An 11,317-nucleotide genomic window follows, 5' to 3' on the forward strand; every position below is an offset into this window, starting at 1 on the left:
AGGGCTATGTCTGGGGAGGGCTGTGTCAGGGGGAGGGCTGTGTCAGGGGGAGGGCTATGTCAGGGGATGGTGATAACAGGGGAGGTTTATCTTTCACAGGCTTAGGATGATGGTGTTGGAAGAACAATGTGGTCTTTAGGGTGTGCTCCCTTTCAGGCATGTCCAACCTTTTGACATTGTGAAGTAACACTGCCATCTACTCAGTTCATGTTTAAGCACCACACAATTATAACTGTATTAGAAAGTAATTATAAATCCCGGCATGGGGCTTCTTCTCTGCCTTGGACCATTTATGTTTCTGAGTGAAAGATACACACAACCTTCATATTTTAATATGCCCTAGGCAGCACAAGAGCTGGGCAGCTTCTTTCCCTCCAAGCTGTCATAATCTACTTTCCTATCAATACCTGAATTATAGCTTACTATTTATCATGCTCCATCTGGCCTGCTCTTAGCTACAATTGGGCAGCCCACATGGCCATGTTCTATCGGCCCTTAGCCCACGGTGGCTCTCTTTCTCTCTGCTGCACATTCTTCTTCCATGGCCGCTACTTCTTCCTTCTCCTTCCTTGTGGTCCTCTCTCTCTAAGTCCACAAAATCTCAACCCCACTTATGTCTCTTCCGCCCAGCTATTGGCTGTTAGCATCTTTATTCACCAATCATAATTAACTGGGGCCAGGGTCATTCAGTGTCTCACGTGTGGACTCTCTTGTCTCTAGGGCACCAGTCTTGGGGCCCTCAGATTAGCATTAGAATACAAGCAGCGTTAGGCCAACCCACTGCAATAGCAAAAACTACCCTCCTAATATTTTAAGCGAGTTTACGATTTTGTGTTGAGCCTCAATCACATTTTGGCCACATAGGTTAGACAATCCCGTTTAAAGTCATAGGGATGCTATTGATGGAGAGGCTGAAAAGGAGTGGGGCAATGAGGCCTGAGCACATCCTTAGTTTGAAGTTATGGAATGGGTTGATTTCAGTGCTTTCAAGATGTAGATCATTACGCTGTTAGTATAAAAAAAATCAATTAAATTTGGGAATATAATATTCTATGGTGGTTTGAATGAGAATGACTCCCCTTCCCCATACCCTTCCCACCTCCCCCCCAATCCCCCACCACACCAGCTACATAGGCTCTTATGTTTGAATACTTGGTCTCTGTCTGGCCCCTCCCAAAATCTTTTTCCTAAAGCTGGCATTTTGATCAAGGCTCTGATTCCTTAGGGGCTTGAAGAAAGTTCTTGCTTGCTAAAAAGGAGTCATTCTCCTTAGCTCTGGCAAGAGGAGTTTGTGGTCCTTTCATTGACTTATGGCTATGATGCCCATTAACTTGTCAAGGTCAATGCTACACTCTAGACTCAGTGTGGGCTCACAAGCCTCACACCATCTTAGAAACCCCTTTTTTCCTGGTCCCATTTACCCCTGAAAATCTTTTCCCTATCAGCCTCTCCTTGCTTTCCCAGGACACAACCTTTGTAATTTGGAATAGCCTTTTCCCTTTTGACATACAGAGAAGTTATTTTGGTTTCTTTACTGTGCCCATTGGTTTCATTCAGTTCCCAGTTAGTGGTACTGTTAGGATTGGGAAGTGTGGCCTTGTTGGAGGAGGTGCCACTCTGGTGGGCTTTGAGATTTCCATTCTCCTGCCATTCACAGTAAGCTCTCAGCCTGTCCTGCCATCACACCTTTGCTCTGCCATAGTGGACTTTAACTCCTTAAAACCATAAGCCCAATTAAACTTTTTTTTTTTATAAGTTGGCTTGGTCACAGTGTCTTCTCACAGCAATAGAAAAGTAAGATAGAAGTTGGTCTACTGCTGTGTTTTGAGGAATGCGGAAGGCTTTGAGTCTTTGGATTAGGAAAGCAAGTGAACATTGTAAACAGTCTTTAATGGGCCATCCTAGTAGGAGCCTGGATGACAGTTGAGCCGAGAACTACCTAGACTGTGGAGTCCCACTGCAAGCAGATTCAGAGAGAAACAATATTAGTAACTGGCTGGAGACAGTCTTACACCTTACATCTCAAGGTGCACCACTGTTTTCACAGCTTCATACAGTGGCTTCTCATGAGCCCCATGCGGTGACTCTCCTGTCACATGCCTGGCCTCAGCAGCTCTCTTTAACCATGGAGGAAGATTCCACAACCTCTTTAATTTTGTGGAAGAATGTGGCTGCTTTTTGCCCCTCTTTCTAAGAAGGTGATTGCAGCTAAATGGAAAAGTAATCGACTAATTCTTTGGTGGAGAAGATTACAAGACAGTCTAATATTGACTCTGCCACATGCTTATTAGAAATCACTACTATGCATGTCTCTAATGAAAAGGAGCAAGCAGGATAAAGTCAATATAAAATGTACAGTGTCAAGAAGAGAAGAGTGTCAGGGAATAAAATGTTGGAGCCATGGTTTGCACGGAAAGAGAGATCAGGCAAAACCTGATCTACATTAGGATAAAAAGAGCAAGATTCCACCCTGCTGAGCATCTAGCTTGTGAAAAACAAAAGCCTAAGGAATTTTCTGTTCCTCGAAAGCAGCAACAAATGAAAGCTGCCACAGGGGTAATTCAGTGGGGCCCGGCGACACATCAAGCAGGCGGCCGCACATGGCAGCGCTGTTCTGTCAAGTGGCTCTGGTTTTAAAGTCACAAAGGATACATAATTTAAGGGGTGGAAGAATCTCCCTCCATAATTAAGAAGAACCGCTGGGGCCAGACATGTTGGCAGGAGAATTCCTGCACGGAAGGCTTGAGAGACCATTGTGTGAGATTGTGAAAATGAAGCCTGGTTGCAGTGGAGATGCCAAGATGTTAGAGGTGTCAGAGCCATGGGATATCTGCTGAGGAGAGCCGCAGACAGGGAGTGGAACCGACCCAAGGAAGAAAAGTGTGTTGTAGACAGCAAAGCTGGAAAGTAGAAGCCATCTATACCCTTTGCCATAAGACATGGAGGGACAGGATTTGGAGTTTGCCTTGCTGGGTTTTTGGTCTTATTTTGGTTCAGTATTTCCCCATTATTTCTCTGATTCATCCCTTTTGGAATGGTATCTCCAGCAGGAAGGCAGGTGTACATAGTTGGAATAAAAAAAGTTATATTTGATTATCCCGAGGGTTATCACACAGGTTCACACTCCAAGCTCCTAACTATGATCCTATAGCTATCTCCTCAAGGTTGTCATTTGTACAATGGATCTTAGGTGAGGACTGGGTCCAGAATTTAATGGTCAGGATCCCAGGGGATACTCTCTAGCAGATCAAGGTGCCATCTCTCCGATGTCTCCAGCTGTCCTGCAGAGGTGTAGAGCAATGTATTGCTATTGGTCTCTGCTTATACACTGTCAAGTAGGCCGTGTGGAGTTCTCTGCCTAGGTCATCACATGGCTTCTTATCTTGAGTAAGTGATATTGCTGGGTTCTTATCAGGTGCAGCCTTGGGTATATTGGGGTTCCTGAGTATGCTACTTCTCTATATGTAAAAGGCATTTTTATTATGCTTATCATAAATGTAATATATACTCTGGGCCATTGTATGTTGGAAGAATATAACTTGATTTTTGATTTTTACAAAGAATTACAATTAAGAGATTTCTCTGAGACTGAGAGGAGGTTTTAAACTTTAGACTTTTAAACAATGTTTAGACTACAAGACCATGGGGGACTCTTGAAGTTGGACTAAATGTGTATTATGATATGGCCAGGAGCCCATGGAGACCACATTCCATTGTGGTAGTTTGAACAAGAGTGGTTCCAAATAGGCTCATATATTTGAATATTTGGTCCTTAGTTGGTAGAGTTGTTTGGGAAGGATTAGAGGTGTAGTCTTGTTGGAGGAAGTATGTGCTAGCTATTGTTGGTTGTCAACTTGACTACATCTGGAGTTAACAGATATGTAAGAATGAGGGGCACAACTTTGAGGGAATTTTGCTGAATTTAAATCCAGACCTTTGAGGTATGAAGACACATCTTTTTTTTTTTAAGATTTATTTATTTATTTTATGTGTGTGAGTACACTGTAGCTATACAGGTGGCTGTGAGACATCATGTGGCTGCTGGGAATTGAACTCAGGACAGCTCTGCTTGCATAATATACTGTAGCTGTCTTCAGATGCACCAGAAGAGGGCATCAGATATCATTACGGGTGGTTGTGAGCTGCCATGTGGTTTCTGGGATCCAAACTCGGGACCTTCAGAAGAGCAGTCAGTGCTCTTACCTGCTGAGCCATCTCGCCAGCCCCCATGAAGACACATCTTTAATTAGGATCCTTTGGAGTCAAAAAAACCCCATACCTTTATTCTAGCTCTTGAGGTGGGCTTTAATTTGAGGAATACCTTCTGCTAGAAACCTATATAAATACACGGAAATAGTAGCTTTTGTTCTTTGCCTGCTTGCTGTCCCCTTGCTAGCAAGTCCATTCCTTCACTGGCATTAGAGCTTACTTCGTTGGGATTCCAGCACTAAAGACCATCTGACTCATCCAGCCTCAGGGACTGAGCAACTATTAGATTCTTGGATTCTCCATTTATAGTCAGGCATTGTGGAATTAGCTGGACCACAGCCTGTAAGCCATCCTAATAAATCCATTTATGTGTGTGTGTGTGTGTGTGTGTGTGTGTGTGTGTGTGTGTGTGTATGTGTAGAAAAAGACTCATTCTGTATGTTCTGTTATACTACAGAATACTGATTAATACAAGGTATGTCATTGAGGGAGGGCTTTGAGACTTTAAAGGCCTCTCATCATTCCTAATGTGCTTTCTACCTCTTACTAGTACATCAAGATGTAAGCTCTCAACTGTTCATGCTACCATGCTTTTGTTCTGCCAACTTGAACTTTAACCCTCTGAAACCATAAACCCAATTGAACACTTCTTGGTCATGGTGTTTTGTCATAGAAATGGAGATGTGATACATTGCAATGGAATACTGTGGTACAGATCTTAGTTTCTTTCATGTTGCTGTGATAAAATTACCTGTGACAAAAGCAACTTTTAGCTCATAGCTCAGGACCCATCATGGTAAAGCTGGTAACATTTCTCCAGAGTCAAGAAGAAGTGATGAGTATTCATGCTGAGCTCATTTTCAAACAGCCAGGATTCCAGCCTAGGGAATGGTGCAACCCACAGTGGGCAAGTCTTCTCATCTCAGTTAGCCTCCTCTAGACAATCCCCTAAGGTAACGTTCCCAGGTGATTCTAGCCCTATGGAACTGACAATCAGTATAAACCATCACAGTCATAGACTTTTTATCTGGGTTATGTAGAACAACCTATGACTATTCCAAAATGAACTGTGGGTCTCATAACAAGTCATGCAAAAACATCCATTATGCAGCACTGTTACCTAAAAATAAATTCTTTAAACTTACTCAAAAGTAAAGCTATGGGCCAGGGGTGGTGGTGCATGCTTTTAATTCTAGCCCTCAGAAGGTGGAGGCTGTTCTCTCTAAATTTGAGGCCAGACTGGTCTACATAGTGAGTTCCAGGACAGCCAGAGCTATATAGAGAGGCCCTGGCTCAAAAAACAAGCAATGCCACTAACAAAGTTGAAGCTATGGAATACTTCCCCATAGGAGACAGTCCAAAGGCCCCTACAAAAAAAGAAAGTGAGATCCAAGAGAAGGTGGAACAGCTAGTTGGTGAAGAGCTGGCTGTGAAAAGGAAGAAAAAGAAAGAGGAAAGAGAGGAGTAAAGAAAGACTCCTGGGAGGAGTGTGAATCAGACACAGACTTGGGGTGGCACTGGAAAGGAAAACAATGTGGATGAGGCCTGCAGGATCAGGTGAGGTGGAAGGTCTTGCAGAAGAGATCATTTGGAAGTCAAGCAAGATGGAGGCTTCAGAACTCAAGAAGTAGATAGGAACATAGTTCGGCCCCCTGATTTTTCCTCAGAGCTTTCCCAATTTTTTCCCATGTTCTTTTATTCAAATCACTTACTTCATGAACCCATGGGCAACAAGATTCTATCTCATCTGAGAGATCTTTCAATGCATTTTTTTCCACCCTGATTCCTCTTGCCTGAAGCAACTTATTTATACTCCGTATCACTGCTTTTGACTCATTCAAACCCATACTTACTGTCACACCCATAGGTGAATTAAAACGCCGGGTCAGGGCCAATCCAACCTAGCCCTGTACCCTTCTTACACGACAATACTTCTACAATATAAAAATAAGGCTAGGCCTAGCATCAAATTTGCCTACCGTGCAGAATGGTGGACAACCTTTTATCCTTACCTTCTGAATTTTTAGGCAGCACTCTGCTTTGACAGTATGTCCTTTATAAATCCTCCATATCTGAGTCCACATTCAGGCACCATCTGAAACTGCCCACAGTTTCACGAAAGGGGTTCACCTCAGCCAGGAGGGAATAAAGGACCTGAAATAAAGGGTTTGAAATGCAAAGAGAAAACATGAAGCCAAGTTGCATCCCAATCAAGGCTCCACTTTACTGAGAATAAACCAGGGTTTTTATAGTCACAGGAGAAACTGAAAACAAGTCTCTAAATTACACTACAAAGAAAGTTCAGGTGCCAAAGTCCCCAGGTTCAGAAGATCTTCAGGCGGCTAGCTGGCATACTCAGGCGGTGGGTGTGCTCAGGTGACTTCTTCAAAGACAAACAAACAGTCAACAGAGAGCATCTGTCTTAGCTCCCAGGTGTTAGCCCCCAAACAGAGGCAATCTGGTGGATGACTGAAGTCAAGAGGGAAGGTAACATTGAAGGACATCTGGGTTGTTTGCAGCTTCTGGCTATTACAAATAAGGCTGTTTTAAACACAGTGGAGCATGTGTCCTTGTTCTATGTTGGAGCATCTTTTGGGTATATGCTCAGGAGTGATATAGCTGAATCTTCAGGTAGAACTATTTCTAATTTTCTCAGGAACCACCCAGATTGATTTCCAAAGTGGTTTTATTGGCTTGCAGTCCTATCAGCAAGGGAGGAATGTTCCTCTTTCTCTACATCCTCTACAGTATCTACTGTCACTGTGTTTCTGATCTTAACTATTCTTATTGGTGTGAGGTGGAATCTCAGGGTTATTTTGATTTGCATTTCCCTGATAACTAAGGATGTTGAATATTACTTTAGGTGCCATTAGAGATTCCTCCATTGAGAATTCTCTATTTAGCTCTGCACTCAACTTTTCAATAGGGTATTTGGTTCTCTGAAGTCTACCTTCTTGAGTTCTTTGTATATATTGGATATTAGCCCTCTTTTGGATGTAGGATTGACAAAGATATTTTCCCAATCTGTTGGTTGGTGTTTTGTCCTACTGACAGTCCTTTGCCTTACAGAAGATTTTCAATTTTATGAGGTCCCATTTGTAGACTGTTGATCTTAGGGCATAAGGCATTGGTGTTCTGTTCAGGAAATTTTCCCCTGTGCCATGTGTTTGAGGGTCTTCCCCACTTTCTCTTCTATTAGATTCAGCATATCTGGTTTTATGTGGAGGTCCTTGATCCACTTGGACTTGAGCTTTGTACAAGGAGATAAGAATGGATCAATTTGCATTCTTCTACATGGATACTGCCAGTTGAGCCAGCACCATTTGTTGAAAATGCTGTCTTTTTTTCCACTGGATAGTTTTAGCTCATTTGTCAAAGATCAAGTGGTCATAGATGTGTGAGTTTATTTCTAGGTCTTAAATTCTATTCCATTGATCTACTTGTCTGTCTTTGTACCAATACCATTCAGTTTTTTTTAAAAATCACTATTACAAGCCGGGTGGTGGTGGCACACACCTTTAATCCCAGCACTTGGGAGGCAGAGACAGGCGGATTTCTGAGTTCGAGGCCAGCCTGGTCTACAGAGTGAGTTCCAGGACAGCCAAAGCTATACAGAGAAACCATGTCTTGAAAAAAACCAAAATAAAATAAAATAAAATAAAATAAAAAAATAAAAATCACTATTACTCTGTAATCCAGCTTGAGGTCAGGGATGGTGATTCCCCCAGAAGTTTTTTTATTGTTAATAGTTTTCACTATCCTGGGTTTTTTCTTATTCCAAATGAATTTGAGAATTGCTCTTTCTAATTCTATGAAGAATTGAGTTGGAATTTTGATGGGGATTGCATTGGATCTGTAGATTGCTTTTGGTAAGATGGCCAGTTTTACTATATTAATCCTGCCAATCCATGAGAATGGGAGATCTTTCCATCTTCTGAGGTCTTCTTCAATTTCTTTCATAAGGGTCTTGAGGTTCTTGTCATACAGATCTTTCACTTGCTTGGTTAGAGTCACACCAAGATATTTTATATCATTTGTGACTATTGCTATGGGTGTTGTTTCTGTAATTTCTTTCTCATCCCATTTATCCTTTCAGTGGAGGAAGGCTACTGATTTGTTAGAGTTAATTTTACATTCAGCCACTTTACTGAAGTTGTTTATCAGGTATAGAAGTTCTCTGGTAGAATTTTTGGGGTTGCTTATGTATACTATCATATCATCTGCAAATAGTAGTCTCTTGACTTCTTTCTTTCCAATTTGTATCCCTTTGATCTCCTTTTGTTGTCTAATTGCTCTGGCTAGGACTTGCAGTACTATATTGAATAGATAGGAAGAGAGTGAGCAGCCTTGTCTTGTCCCTGATTTCAATGGGATTGCTTTGAATTTCTCTCCGTTTAGTTTGATGTTGGCTATTGGTTGCCTATATGTTGTGTTTATTATATTTAGCTATAGACCTTGAATTCCTGATCTCTCCACTACTTTTAACATGAAAGGGTGTTGTATTTTGTCAAAGGATTTTCAGTGTCTAATGAGAAGATCATGTGGTTTTTTTTCCTTTGAGTTTGTTTATATAGTGGAGTACATTGATGGCTTTCCATATATTGAACCATCCCTGCATTCCTGGGATGAAGTCTACTTGATCATGGTGAATGATTGTTTTGATGTGTTCTTGGATTCAGTTTGTGAAAATTTAGAGTATTTTGCATCAATGGTCACAAGGAAAATTGGTCTGAAGTTCTCTTATAGTTTTTACACAGCCTGTTCTTCACGGGTAGCTGGGCACAGCTCTTGCAGTTTCTAGTACAGCAGACAGCAGTCTTTAGTAACTATTTTCAGGTAAGAACAGAAAGGTTACAGACTATTAAGGTTATAATGATTTCTTACAAAGTTTTAAAATTCATTCAAGTAAATCAGCTAGCTCTCTCTGATATCTCTCAAGGCATGGTCATCTCCAATCCTTCAAGTAGCTAGGAGAACAAAGTGCTAACTTTTCCTGTGCTTGTACTTCATCTTTTAATTCTCCAATCTTTGTTTCCTATTCTAGCAATTCTATGGCCTCATGTCCAAAATTGTAAACCTCTCCATGAATGTTAATTTACTAGCCCTTCACCCTTTTCCATTAAACCATACTCTGCTAATACTATTTCATTCTAGATTGTATGCAAGATTGTTTTTATAGATTACTTCTACTTTTCCTATTTATGCCTTTTCTTTTTCTTTTTTTCTAAACTTTTATTGCATTATGATGAGAAAAGTTACATGATTTCAATTTATCTGAATTTGTTAACATTTAAAAACATATTTTAATTAAAGAATTGAATCATTCTTGTTTCCCTTTTGTACCACTGCTCCTCCCAGAGACCCCCCTTCAATACCTACAATATCTTTTTTGTCATATTCCTTAAAATTTATAAAATATTATAACAATAAAAATAAGTATTATAAAAGTTGTTTGATATAAAATAACAATCAATTTAACAGTCTTATGTAGATGCTCATCTACAGCAATAGTGAAAATACATTTCTCTCAATATAAATTTTAAATAACTCCAAACATATTAGCTGTATACTTAAAAATGATACATCACTGTGGTGGAAATGTTCTTTAGCATAGGGGAAGATTTAAGGGTGGCCCTTCTGCTGAATGGTGGGAATGTTCTTTGGCATAGGGGAAGATTAAGGGGTGGCCCCTCTGCTGAAAGGCAAGGAAGGGGCACCTTCACATAATCTCCCTGCAGCTGAGGACATAACTGCTCCATGAACCCAAGATGTTTTGGAACTAATTCAAGGCTACTGAGAGCTGTGCGTGCAAGGATCAAAGAAACAGACCTCATGCACCTGGGCATGGGGGAAAAATATTTACTGTAAGATAATGAAGAAGTGGGCATGCTTTGCCATGAGAAAGTGCTAAGAGATCGTGCTACATGATTGTTGTTAAATTCTATTTTTAGTCTTACTGTGTTTTACTATAAAAGACTTCTCACATTAAAGTTTATTGCCATTGCCAGCAGAGCGGTGGTCCTCTCATTCTCATTCAGTCGCCCTCTTTACTTCAGCCTCACCCTTGTCAGCTGGCTCCGACACATCACTACTAGTATTTTCTTAAATGAACATGAATATATAGTCTTTTTGTCTGTTTTATATTTAGTAGAGTTTAAATTCTTGGCTCTTACTGTGGTACAAGCCCAAAATAAGAACAATTTTTAGACATTGGGTTTCATTGTAATAAGGCTGTATTTCAATGACCCTCACATCACCAAAGGATCTTTACCTCCATTGTAGCTAAGCTGAGAGTTGATAGTTCTGCTGCACCAAGAAATGAATTGTAGGCTCAATTATTGGATATAGACTTCCTGCTATGGTTAAAGCTATTTGACTTGAGTGAGTGACTTCATTCTCAGCCCACAAAGAACAGGTTACATTCATTTAAGAAATGGTGTAGGTATTAAGATGGTCTATCCATAAAGTCATTCACCAACTGTTTCAATGAACAATGGTTCTGCTTGGAGGGTGGCACAGGCATTAGGTGAGGGTAAAAATTTGGTTCATTAGCTGTGATAATTTGGAAAAGCATTCATCTCAGAGAAAGAGTAACTTATAAAGTCCTCTTCTTCAAACTTGATACAAGAGTTACAAATGTCAAGCAAAGCATTCAGTTTCACTTTGTTGTTCTCTTACAAGCTACCTCCCTAGTTAATCGTCTGTTTCTTTTGGGTATATAAATATTTTTGAAATATATAAGCTGTTCTGAAAACCATAGTATAGTGTAAAAACATGAAATAAACAATACTACTAATAGAGAGGCTGAGACAGGAGAAGCAAGATTTGAAGACCCTTATGCTGTACACAGCAAGACACTGTCACAAACAAACAAGCTGACAGTACATATAGATTGTATAATGTTGGACCTATTTCTCCAATTACCAAATTAGAGAGATCACTGGATGACAATCAACAATTTCCAATTCCTCATATTGTTGGATTTCAATCAATTAGGATATGTTGGTAATATTAATTTTCAAATTAATATATGAAGAAACGTAATTGTTACTTCCTGTTGTTTTTGTTGTAAGAGGTGGAATTAGGTTTGTGTGGATTTGTTGAAAGA

This window comes from Mastomys coucha, unplaced genomic scaffold, assembly GCF_008632895.1.
Source record: "Mastomys coucha isolate ucsf_1 unplaced genomic scaffold, UCSF_Mcou_1 pScaffold20, whole genome shotgun sequence".
Taxonomy (NCBI): domain Eukaryota; kingdom Metazoa; phylum Chordata; class Mammalia; order Rodentia; family Muridae; genus Mastomys; species Mastomys coucha.